The sequence below is a fragment of the Narcine bancroftii genome, chromosome 5, assembly GCF_036971445.1.
Source record: "Narcine bancroftii isolate sNarBan1 chromosome 5, sNarBan1.hap1, whole genome shotgun sequence".
NCBI lineage: Eukaryota > Metazoa > Chordata > Chondrichthyes > Torpediniformes > Narcinidae > Narcine > Narcine bancroftii.
The window spans coordinates 143,644,147-143,657,465 of record NC_091473.1 but is presented as its reverse complement, the minus strand read 5'-3'; positions in this window follow the sequence as shown (position 1 = coordinate 143,657,465).

Sequence of the window (13,319 nt, the reverse complement as noted above, 5' to 3'; positions counted from 1 at the left end):
CCCAAGATCGTGTTATATGGCGAGCTCTCCACTGGCCACCGTGACAGAGGTGCACCAAAGAAAAGGTACAAGGACTGCCTAAAGAAATCTCTTGGTGCCTGCCACATTGACCACCGCCAGTGGGCTGATAACGCCTCAAACCGTGCATCTTGGCGCCTCACAGTTTGGCGGGCAGCAACCTCCTTTGAAGAAGACCGCAGAGCCCACCTCACTGACAAAAGGCAAAGGAGGAAAAACACAACACCCAACCCCAACCAACCAATTTTCCCCTGCAACTGCTGCAATCGTGTCTGCCTGTCCCACATCGGACTCGTCAGCCATAAACGAGCCTGCAGCTGACGTGGACTTTTTACCCCCTCCATAAATCTTCGTCCGCGAAGCCAAGCCAAAGAATATGAGATGTGTTGATCTGTTGCTGAGTGCAGCGCAGAACTAAATGAGAAAATCCACTCAAAATCTCCTCACTTGTCAGGAAGGCACAACACCGGTTGCACTTCCTGAAGAGGTCAAGGCTACCGGCCACCATTATGTCAACCTTCTGTAGGAGCTCTATCAAGAGTGTCCTGGCTGGCTGCATCACCATGCGGTACAATGTCTGCAGAGAAAAGGATCGGAGGTCAATCCAGAGAATCATAAGGAGTGCCAGAGAGGATCACTGGAGCCTCCCTCCCCTCCCGATCTGAAGAGGGCGCGCAGAATCATTGAGGACGCCTTCCACCCCGCATGCAGCATCTTTCGGCTACTCCTGTCGGGGAAGAGATACAGGCGTATCACAGCCAGCACCACCAGGCTGAGGAACAGCTTCTCCCCACAGACAGTGAGGACGCTGAACAACCAGAGGAACTGCTTGCACTAACCAACCGAGACTCACATATTCATGAAACAATTTATTCATTTGAATAGGTGAAATAATTGTCCTGCGAATGTATTGTTTGTGTGTGTTGTCTGGTTGTGTGTCTGTGTGCTTTGCACCGAGGATAGGAGAACGCTGTTTTGTTGGATTCTACTTGTGCAATCAGATGGCAATAAAGTTGACTAGTTTGTTAATGTTGCCCTATCCATTGGGCACTAACAGCCTCATAGACTATCACCCCACCCCTCATTTTCTGGAAATGGGAACTGTTGGCTGCTTTAGGACAAACCTTGCGGAGATCCTTTCTCCATCTCATTAGCAAAGAAAGCTATCAAAGGCCGTAGAATGCTGAGATGCAACATTTCCTGTACACCATTCCAAAGAATATACCACATTTTCCTCTTTGGAAAGTGACTGTGCGATTGTAAAACACAGCCTAGACTCTAAGTAGGCAGAATTAGCATCGACCTCCCATTTCCATTCAATCCCTCTCCTGAGTCTCTCTCTTTCCCCATCCTTCTCTCTCCTTCAGCTCCCCACCCCCTTCCCTTCCCTTCTCCAATTACCACGTCAATGATCAGCATTTTTTTCTTTTACCCTTCCACATGTATTCACTTATGACCTCTTACCAATTAGACTGTGCTCCTCCCCTGCCCCTTCCTCCCTTCTCTCCTTTCCCCACACCTCATCTTTTCAGGCACCTGCTTGTTTTTATACATGACGAAGGGCCCAGGCACACATCGTTGGTTACTACGGATGCTGTGTGACCTGCTGGTTTCTCCAGTATGTCTGTGTACTGCACTCAATCCCTGAATCTGCAGACTTCCTTTTTTTTAACTACACTCTGCCTTCTCGTTTCTTCAACTAGGACCCTAAAATAACACTGGATGACAATTTCTTTCAAAAGTTTGCCTCCTGAAAAAGAAATTGGGGATTAGGATAGACAACTTCAAGCTGAACACAAATATAATTTCAAATTTGCTGCATCCCATGGGAAGTTAGAACCATAGAGCACTACAGCACAGAAAACATTCGGCCTTTCTAGGCTGTGCCGAAACATCACTCCACTAATCCCACTGACCCATACCTTTTCCATAACACTCCAGTCCTCTCCCATCTATGTATCTATCCAATTTATTCTTAAAACTTGAGTCAGTGCACATTTACCATGTCAAATAGCAACTCCTACCACTCTCTTTCACCCTAAAGCCATGCCCTCTCGTATTTATCTCTTGTAATTTAAATGGAAAGACCCTACTCGCATTTACTCTGTCTATACCCCTCATAATTTTGTAAACCTCTATCAAATCTCCCCTCGTTCTTCTACGCTCCAAGGAATAAAGTCCTAATCTGCTTAATCTTTTCCTGTAGCTCAACTCCTGAAGACCCAGCAACATCCTAGTAAATCGTTGTGACCAGCAACCCAAAGTCCATCAAGCACTCCCCAAAGCAAAATCTTCATTGTAATTTACAAACAAGAGAGGATGTCTTTGTGAGAAAAGTTGAGAATTGGATTCATGATGAAAGTGAAAAAATTCAGGAACTTTTTTTGGATTTTGGAGTGTGTGTCTAATGGACTGTAGGGTATTCTTGTTTTGATTTTGGGGTGTGTTCTAATGGACTGTAGGGTATTCTTTTTTTGGATTTTGAGGTGTGTTCTAATGGACTGTTGGGTATTTTTTGGATTTTGGGGTGTGTCTAATGGACTGTAGGGTATTCTTTTTTGGATTTTGGGGTGTATTCTAATGGACTGTAAGGTATTTTTTTTTGATTTTTGGGTGTGTTCTAATGGACTGTAAGGTATTCTTTTTTGGATTTTGGGGTGTGTTCTAATGGACTGTATGGTATTCTTTTTTTGGATTTTGGGGTGTGTTCTAATGGACTGTTGGGTATTCTTTTTTGGATTTTAGGATGTGTTCTAATGGACTGTATGGTATTCTTTTTTGGATTTTGGGGTGTGTTCTAATGGATGTAGGACATTGTTTTTTTGGATTTTGGGGTGTGTTCTAATGGACTGTTGGGTATTTTTTGGATTTTGGGGTGTGTTCTAATGGACTGTATGGTATTCTTTTTTGGATTTTGGGGTGTGTTCTAATGGACTGTATGGTATTCTTTTTTTGGATTTTGGGGTGTGTTCTAATGGACTGATGGGTATTCTTTTTTGGATTTTAGGATGTGTTCTAATGGACTGTATGGTATTCTTTTTTGGATTTTGGGGTGTGTTCTAATGGATGTAGGACATTGTTTTTTTGGATTTTGGGGTGTGTTCTAATGGACTGTTGGGTATTTTTTGGATTTTGGGGTGTGTTCTAATGGACTGTATGGTATTCTTTTTTGGATTTTGGGGTGTGTTCTAATGGACTGTTGGGTATTTTTTGGATTTTGGGGTGTGTCTAATGGACTGTAGGGTATTCTTTTTTGGATTTTGGGGTGTGTTCTAATGGACTGTAAGGTATTCTTTTTTGGATTTTGGGATGTGTTCTAATGGACTGTATGGTATTCTTTTTTGGATTTTGGGGGGGTGTTCTAATGGACTGTTGGGTATTCTTTTTTGGATTTTGGGATGTGTTCTAATGGACTGTATGGTATTCTTTTTTGGATTTTGGGGTGTGTTCTAATGGATGTAGGGCATTGTTTTTTTGGATTTTGGGGTGTGTTCTAATGGACTGTTGGGTATTCTTTTTTGGATTTTGGGGTGTGTTCTAATGGACTGTTGGGTATTCTTTTTTGGATTTTGGGGTGTGTTCTAATGGACTGTTGGGTATTCTTTTTTGGATTTTGGGGTGTGTTCTAATGGACTGTATGGTATTCTGTTTTGGATTTTGGGGTGTGTTCTAATGGACTGTAGGGTATTCTTTTTTGGATTTTGGGGTGTGTTCTAATGGACTGTATGGTATTCTTTTTTGGATTTTGGGGTGTGTTCTAATGGACTGTATGGTATTCTTTTTTTGATTTTGGGGTGTGTTCTAATGGACTGTATGGTATTCTTTTTTGGATTTTGGGGTGTGTTCTAATGGATGTAGGGTATTGTTTTTTGGATTTTGGGGTGTGTTCTAATGGACTGTATGGTATTCTTTTTTGAACTTTGGGGTGTGTTCTAATGGACTGTTGGGTATTCTTTTTTGGATTTTGGGGTGTGTTCTAATGGACTGTAGGGTATTCTTTTTTGGATTTTGGGGTGTGTTCTAATGGACTGTTGGGTATTCTTTTTTGGATTTTGGGGTGTGTTCTAATGGACTGTTGGGTATTCTTTTTTGGATTTTGGGGTGTGTTCTAATGGACTGTATGGTATTCTTTTTTGGATTTTGGGGTGTGTTCTAATGGACTGTATGGTATTCTTTTTTGGATTTTGGGGGGTGTTCTAATGGACTGTTGGGTATTCTTTTTTGGATTTTGGGGTGTGTTCTAATGGACTGTATGGTATTCTTTTTTGGATTTTGGGGTGTGTTCTAATGGATGTAGGGTATTGTTTTTTGGATTTTGGGGTGTGTTCTAATGGACTGTATGGTATTCTTTTTTGAACTTTGGGGTGTGTTCTAATGGACTGTTGGGTATTCTTTTTTGGATTTTGGGGTGTGTTCTAATGGACTGTAGGGTATTCTTTTTTGGATTTTGGGGTGTGTTCTAATGGACTGTTGGGTATTCTTTTTTGGATTTTGGGGTGTGTTCTAATGGACTGTTGGGTATTCTTTTTTGGATTTTGGGGTGTGTTCTAATGGACTGTATGGTATTCTTTTTTGGATTTTGGGGTGTGTTCTAATGGACTGTATGGTATTCTTTTTTGGATTTTGGGGGGTGTTCTAATGGACTGTTGGGTATTCTTTTTTGTATTTTGGGATGTGTTAGGGTTAGGGTTAGTACTGTAGGGTATTGTTTTTTTTTATTTTTTGGTGTGTTCTAATGTGTTCTAACTTCGATCTGGCTATACTAGGATGCATGGTGGAGAATGGAGTCAATGGACCCAACCCTGAGCGTTTGCGGCCCCTCCTGGAGCTCCCACTCCCCCATAATCTCAAGGTCCTGAAAAGGTGCTTGGGGCTCTTTCCATATAAATGCAGAATGGGATCCAAATTATGCAGACAAAGGCCTCCCTCTAGTAAAAACTACCACCTTTCCCCCGTCGGCAGAAGCCCAAGCAGCCTTCACACATCAAAGGCAACATTGCCAAGGCAGCAATGCACACTGTCGACGTCTGGCTGCTATGCTTAACCAGGTGGGCAGCCTGGTGGCATTTTTCTCCCATACTCTCTAGGGCCTATGTACTTTTTTACGATCTTGAGGGAAGCTAATGAAGAAATTGCAGGGGCCCTGGCAGATACATTTAGCACGCCCTCAGCTACAGGCGAGGTGCTGGAGGATTGAAGGTTAGCTTGTGTTGTTCCCGTTGTTTAAAAATAATCCTGGAAATTATATGCTGGTGAGCCTGACATCAGTAGTGGGAAAGTTATTGGAGGGTTTTCTAAGAGATTTATATAATACAAGCATTTGGGTAGCCAGGGACTGATTAAGGATTAGTCAATGTGGCTTTGTGGTAGGTCATGCTCAATTAATCTTTATAATCCATAGTTTTTCTTTTAATTCCTCCCCTCCTCCTCAACAGCCTGACAGAAAAGAAAGAAAAAGAGAACATCTGGATATTTTCTAAGTAAAAACTTACTAAAACTATCAAATAAATATCTTAATTTTAGGAGTCGGAAGATGCAGGTTGGGCAGTTACAACCTAATTCCTACAATTTGAAAATATTGTTTCCAAATCTTTTGAAAAATTTCAAATTTATTTCATAAATTATATGTAATCTTTTTCAATAGGTCCAACGACCTATTTCAGTCTGGCCATCTACTCATTCCCAAATAAGCAAATGACTTCCAAGTTACTGCCACACATTTTCTAGCTGCCACTAAGGCTATTTTAATAAATTCTTTTTGATATTTATTTAATTTCAATTCTGTGTCAAAAATAAGGTGAAAGATTTTTCATTTTATTCATTCCATCATGACTCTTATTCTAGAATAGATTTATTTTTATTAACAGCAGAATTACAAGGTTGAGTTTTGAAGGCTGAATATAAAAGTAGGATTTTGTCTGATTATTCTTTGTTATTAATTATCTGTACAGGTTTGGAGAGAACTGAGAATGTTTATCGTTGGAGATTTAATTCTTTATTGTTGAAAAATCCTGCATTTTGTAAATTTGTAAGAGATCAGATACAAATAATTACAGATTCAGTTGATAGTAAATTTGTGTTATGGGATGCTTTGAAAGCTTATTTACGAGGACAAATTATTAGTTATGCTCTTAAAATGAAGAAACAACATATGGCTGAGGTTAGTAAATTGGGGAAGGAGATAGAGATTTTGGAAAAGGATTAACAACAAAATTCTATGGAAGTTAAGAATGAATGTTTAATTAATATGAAATTATGGTATAAATTTGAGAAATGAATAGAGAACTAAACAGCGATATTATGAGTTGGGTGAGAGAGCTCATAAAGTTTTAGCTTGGCAATTAAAAATGGAGAAAGCATCTAGAACAATAAATGCTATTAGACATGATTACAGATAAACCTCAGGAAATTAATGAGCTTCATAAATTTTATGAAAAATTGTATACTTCTGAAGTGTTGGAAGATGAAGAAAAAATTGATATTTTTTTGTCTGATTTAGTTCTACCTTCTTTGAAGGATAAGGATATCAAGGATTTAGATGCTTCCTTTACTGTTAAAGAAGTGATGGATCTATGCCTAATGGGAAGTCTCCAGGAGATGATGGTTTAACTTCTCAATTTTATAAAGAATTTCAAGACTTATTTATTCCTTTATTGATGGATGTTTTGAAACAGGCAACTGAGCTTTGTCTTTTTCCAGATTCCTTTTCCAAAATATTTATTACAGTAATTTTTAAGAAAGATAGGGACCCAGTAAAAGCAGGATCATATTTCCTTATTGAATGTAGATTATAAAATTGTTGCCAAGGTTCTGGCTAATAGATTAGCTAAATATTTACCAGATTTAATTAATGTAGATCAAGCAGGTTTTATTAAAAATCGATATTCAGCAGACAATATTGTAAAGTTGATTTCTTTAATTAATATTTCTCGGGAGCAGTCTGAACAACCAATGGTAATTTCTCTCGATGCAAAGATGGCTTTTGATAGAGGGGAATGGAGTTTTTTATTTAAAGTTTTGGAGAAATTTAATTTTCAGCCTTTTTTTATTGGTTGGATTAAGGCTTTATATAGAAGACCTTACTGCTAGAGTTATGACAAATGGACAGGTATTTTCACCTTTTATATTATCAAGATCGACTAGGCAAGGCTGTCCTTTGTCACCAGCTCTATTTGCATTGGTTATTGTACCTTTGGCTCAGATGATTAGATAAGATAGTAATATTGAAGATATTAAAGTGAAAGCTGATTAATACAAAATAAAATTGTTTGCAGATGATGTTTTGATATATTTAACACAACTTCTGAAATCTTTGGAGAATCTACATGATAGATTGGAGTAGTACGGTGAAGTATCGGGTTACAAAATTAACTGGGAAAAGAGTGAAATTATCCCTTTAGCTGGAATGGATCTCTGTAGGTATTTTTTCAAATTGAAGTGGTTGGATCAGATTAAGTACTTACGAATTACAATAGACAGTAATTATAATCATTTATATGAATTGAATTATCTACCTTTATTGTCTAAAATTAAATATGATTTGATTTGAATGATTTACTTATAACATTAATAGGATGTGTTGATTGTATTAAAATGAATATCTTTCCTCGAATTCAATATTTTTTTCAATCTATTCCTTGCAAGATACCTCAAAAAATTTTAAAGATCTGAATGCTTTGGAGAGGAGGTTTTTGTGGAAAGGTAAAATGGTAAGGGTGTCATTACAGAAATTAACTTGGAAGTATGCATTAGGAGGTTTGCAACTTCCTAAATTTCAGAATTAATATAAATCAGCTCAGTTAAAATTTATTAATAGGATGTTTGAGGTGGATAAACCTTTGATATGTGCTAACGATTTGGATGAGGGAGTGGTCAACTGGGTAAGCAAATATGCAGACGATACGAAAATAGGGGGAGTGGTGGATAGTGAGGAAGGTTTTCTTGGATTACAGAAGGATTCGGTTTGTTAGGAAAAGTGGGCTGAAAGATGGCAGATGAAATTCAATGCAGACAAGTGCGAGGTGCTGCATTTTGGAAAAAAAACATATGCAGTTAAGGGGAGGGCATTGAGGAATGCAGAGGAACAGGGAGTTATGGTACAGAGTTCCTTGAAGGTGGATTCCCATGTAGACAGGGTGGTTAAGAAGGCATATGGTATGCTGGCCTTCATAAATCATAGCATAGAGTATAGGAGCTGGGAAGTGATGCTGTGACTTTAAGGTATTGGTGAGGCCAGGTTTGTGTTCAGTTCTGGTCTCCATATTATAGGAAGGATGTAGATATGGTGGAGAGGGTGCAGAGAAGATTTACAAAAATGTTTCCTGGCTTATAACATTTAGAGTACAGAGAAAGATTAAGGAGACTGGGACTTTATTCATTGGAACATAGATGACTGAGAGGGGACTTGATAGAGGTATTTAAAATTATGAAGGGAATAGATAGACTAGATGTGAGTAGATACTTTCCCCTGAGGGCAGAGGAGGTTGGAACAAGAGGGCATAAGTTAAGGGTAAGGGGCAAAATTTTAGGAGAAATGTTAGAGGATGCTTCTTCACTCAGAGAGTGGTGGCAGAATGGAATGATCTTCAAGAGGAGATAGATCCTTTCTGTCATTTAAGAGAAGGTTGGATGTGTCCATAGATATGAGGGGGTTGGAGAGTTATGGGCAGAGAGTGGGAGGGGGAACTAGTGGAGTTGTTCAAGTGAACTGGCGTGGACCCAACGGGCGGATGTGGCGTGTTAATGCGCCGTGAACAGTTATATTGTTATATGGTAATATTGAATTATCTCATATTGGTGAGAATAAGATGGATCCATTTATAGATGGAATTCTCAGTTGTTAAGTAATTATAATTTGCCTATGTTGAAACATTTAATGGAATTATGGAGTAAAAAAAATGAAATTATAGGCACTCAAGGTAAGATTTCGGGTAAAACACCTTTGTTTCAAAATAAGAATTTTCCCATCACAGTTAATAATCAACTTTTGAAGTTCTGGGAGCAAAAAGGAATTAAATTGGGAGAAGATTGTTATGAGGCGGGTTATTTTATTTATTTTCAAAGAATGAAAGAGAAATATGAAATATTTTCGAGTACTCTTTTTTCTTATTATCAAGTTAAAGCATTATAGCTAAATAATTTTGGTCATTCTTTGAGACTTCTCCGGTCTAAATTTGAAATTTTACTTACTGACGGTGGTAAGAAAGGATTTATATCTGATATGTATGTCTTATTGCAGAGTAAAATGCCTAAACTAGAGGGTGATAGAACTAGAGTGAAGTGGGAAAAAGATTTGGAAATATCTATTTCTCAAGATGATTGGATATCGGGGGGAGTCATGTGATGGAGTAGTGGCCGGTTGGGTAGACCAGCCCTCTCCAGAAAAAAGAAAAAAAAGTTTGGAAAAAACAGAGCTCAACAAACATAAAACTCAGGAAATAGAAGATAAAGTTACAGAGAAGAGCCAGAAGATGGCACCCAAAAGAGAAAAAGTAAAAACAACAGAAAAAAAGAAGGAAAATCACCGGAGAAGAAAGAAGAAGGCCTTACCTGCACGCGGGAGCAGGGAGCTACAGTGGTGAAGAGCAGCCGATCTCCAAAGCTGGTGAGTGCCCAGAGAAGTCGCGACCTCCCGACCGATGGATTTCAAAAATGGCTCTCGGAGCCAAACAAAAGTGCGCAACTGCGCGTGCACAGTGCACGATCAAAAGACAAAGTGAACACCGGCAGAAGGGGGGCTCAGCCGAGGAGCGGGCAGCAATGGCGACCAGCTGAGAGACGCCCAGCGTCGGGGGGCTCAGCTGGAGGAAACCTACAATCAAGAAAAACAGAACAACGGTGAGGAAAGAATCGAGGGGCCGGAAGAGGGAGAACGGCGTCAGGGTGATCGACAACGAGACAATCTATAGCAGGAGGCCCAGCAGACCGACGGCCTGTAACTGGAGGCCCAACAGCAAGAAGCCCAGCAACAGGAGGCCCAACAAAGACATAGAAGTAACTCATCAGAAAGAGCTGAAGAGACACAGATACAAAGAAGAGAAGAAGAAGACACAAACACAGGTACAGAAGGAGAGGAAGAAGAAGACCAAGATCTTCACAGGGAAAAAGAAGGTAAAGCAGATGGACAAAATATAGATAAATCCTTTTTTGAAGAGCAAATTAGGTTATTAAAAGAATGGTTGTCATTAGAATTTAGTGCAATTAAAAGAAAAATGAAAAGAGCAGAAGATAAAATGCAAAGTTTAGAACTGGACATGACAGAAATAGGGAAAGAGTAGAAAATGTGGAAGAGCGGGAAACTGCTGTAGAAATGGAAGTAAATGATTTAAGAGAAAAATTGGAAGAAAGTGACAAAAAAAATTAAGGAGACACAAGAGTTATCTCAGAAAATTGATATGTTGGAAAATTATAGTAGGTGAAACGACATAAAAATAGTGGGCCTGAAGGAGGGTGAAGAAGGCACAGACATGAAGGAATTTATAAAAGGATGGATCCTGAAGGAGTTGTGAATAACAGATTTACATGAGAAAAATAAATCCAAAGGGTTTCTATAGGTACATTAAAAGTAAAAGTCCTTGTACCTTTTCTTTGGTGCACCTCTGTCACGGTGGCCAGTGGAGAGCTCGCCATATAACACGATCTTGGGAAGGCGATGGTCCTCCATTCTGGAGACGTGACCCATCCAGCGCAGCTGGATCTTCAGCAGCGTGGACTTGATGCTGTCGACCTCTGCCATCTCGAGTACTTCGACGTTAGGGATGAAAGCGCTCCAATGGTGCACCAAAGAAAAGGTACAAGGACTGCCTAAAGAAATCTCTTGGTGCCTGCCACATTGACCACCGCCAGTGGGCTGATAACGCCTCAAACCGTGCATCTTGGCGCCTCACAGTTTGGCGGGCAGCAACCTCCTTTGAAGAAGACCGCAGAGCCCACCTCACTGACAAAAGGCAAAGGAGGAAAAACCCAACACCCAACCCCAACCAACCAATTTTCCCCTGCAACCGCTGCAACCGTGTCTGCCTGTCCCGCATCGGACTTGTCAGCCACAAACGAGCCTGCAGCTGACGTGGACTTTTTACCCCCCCGATAAATCTTCGTCCGCGAAGCCAAGCCAAAGAAGAAAGAAAAGTAAAAGATTAGTGAGGGATAAAATTGGAGCCCTTGTAGATAGCGAGGGTAGGCTGAGTGAGAAGTCAGAGGAAATGGGGGAAATTTTGAATGATTTCTTTGCCTCAGTATTCACTAGGGAAAAAAATATTGAACCAGTTGAAGTAAAGAAAAATAGTGGGGAGGTCATGAAGCATATAAGGATAACCGAGGAGGTAGTGATGGCTGTGTTGAAAAAGATAAAGGTGGATAAATCTCCGGGACCGGACAAAATATTCCCAAGGACACTCAGGGAGGCTTGTGGACAGATAGTGGGGCCATTAACAGAGATATTTAGGATGTCACTGGTCACGGGGGTAGTGCCAAAGGATTGGAGGGTGGCGCATGTGGTTCCACTGTTTAAGAAAGGGTCCAAATGTAAACCTAGGAATTATAGGCCCGTGAGTCTGACGTCTGTGGTGGGTAAGTTGATGGAAAGTGTTCTGAGGAATAGTATTTACAAATATTTGGAGGTACAGGGATTGCTAGGGAGTTATCAGCATGGTTTTGTCAGGGGTAGATCATGCTTGACAAACCTGATTGAGTTCTTCGAGGGGGTTACAAAAAAGGTTGATGAAGGGAAAGCTGTGGATGTTGTCTATTTGGACTTTAGTAAGGCTTTTGACAAAGTTCCCCACAGGAGGTTAGGAAAAAAGGTGGAGGCATTAGGTATAAATAAGGAGGTAGTGCAATGGATTGAGCAATGGTTGGATGGGAGGTGTCAGAGAGTAGTGGTGGAAAATTGTTTGTCCACTTGGAGGCCAGTGACTAGTGGAGTTCCTCAGGGATCGGTCCTGGGTCCACTATTGTTTGTTATATATATTAACGATCTGGAAGTAGGGGTGGAGAATTGGATAAGCAAGTTTGCGGATGATACAAAGATTGGTGGTGCTGTGGACACTGAGGTAGATTACCGTAGATTAAAAGGTGATTTAGGAAGGCTGGAGGTGTGGGCTGAGAAATGGCTGATGGAATTTAATACAGATAAATGTGAGGTGCTACATTTTGGAAAGGCAAATTTAAATAGGTCATATACATTGAATGGTAGACAATTGAGGAGTGCAGAGCAACAAAGGGATTTAGGAGTTATGGTAAATAGTACCCTCAAGGCTGATACTCAGGTAGATGGTGTGGTGAAGAAGGCATTTGGAATGTTGGCCTTCATAAATCGGAGTATTGAATTCAAGAGTAGGGAGGTTATGATGAAATTGTACAAGGCATTGGTGAGGCCAAATTTGGAGTACTGTGTACAGTTTTGGTCACCAAATTATAGGAAAGATGTAAACAAAATAAAGAGAGTGCAGAGAAGGTTCATGAGAATGTTGACAGGATTTCAAGGTGTGAGTTACAGGGAAAGGTTGTGCAGACTAGGGCTTTTTTCTCTGGAGCGTAGAAGATTGAGGGGGGACTTGATTGAGGTGTTTAAGATTTTAAAAGGGACAGAGAGTAAATGTGGATAGGCTTTTTCAATTAAGAGTGGGGGAGATTCAAACTAGAGGGCATGGTTTAAGATTGAAGGGGGAAAATTATAAAGGGAACATGAGGGAAAATTTCTTTATGCAAAGGGTGGTAGGGATGTGGAATGAGCTTCCGATAGACGTAGTTAAGGCGGGATCATTGGTTACATTTAAGGAAAGACTGGATAGTTACGTGGAGAAGAGAGGACTGGAGGCGTATGGACCGGGTGCTGGTCAGTGGGACTAGGAGGGTGGGAATTTGTTACGGCATGGACTAGTAGGGCCGAACTGGCCTGTTCTGTGCTGTAAGTGGTTATATGGTTATAAATAGAAATAGAAAGGGCGCATAGAGCACTAGTACAGAAACTGCCACCACATTAAAAACCGAGATCCATCTTAATAAAACTTCTAAGATATACAACAAGAGAGAATATACTGGAGCGGGCAAGGAAGATAATAAGCCGATGGAATATAAGGGACAAAAAATATTTTTTTACCCGGACATAAGTTTTGAACTCTTAAAGAAGAGGAAGGAATTTAATACGACAAAAACGATTTTATGGAAGAAAGGCTATAAATTTATGTACATAAAGTATTTATCCCTGGGGAACAAAATAGGCTGTTCTTGGATCCGGAGAAAGCATAAGAATTTGCAGAATGTTTGCAGGACAGAAGAAAAGATGAAGAGGAGTGACAAGA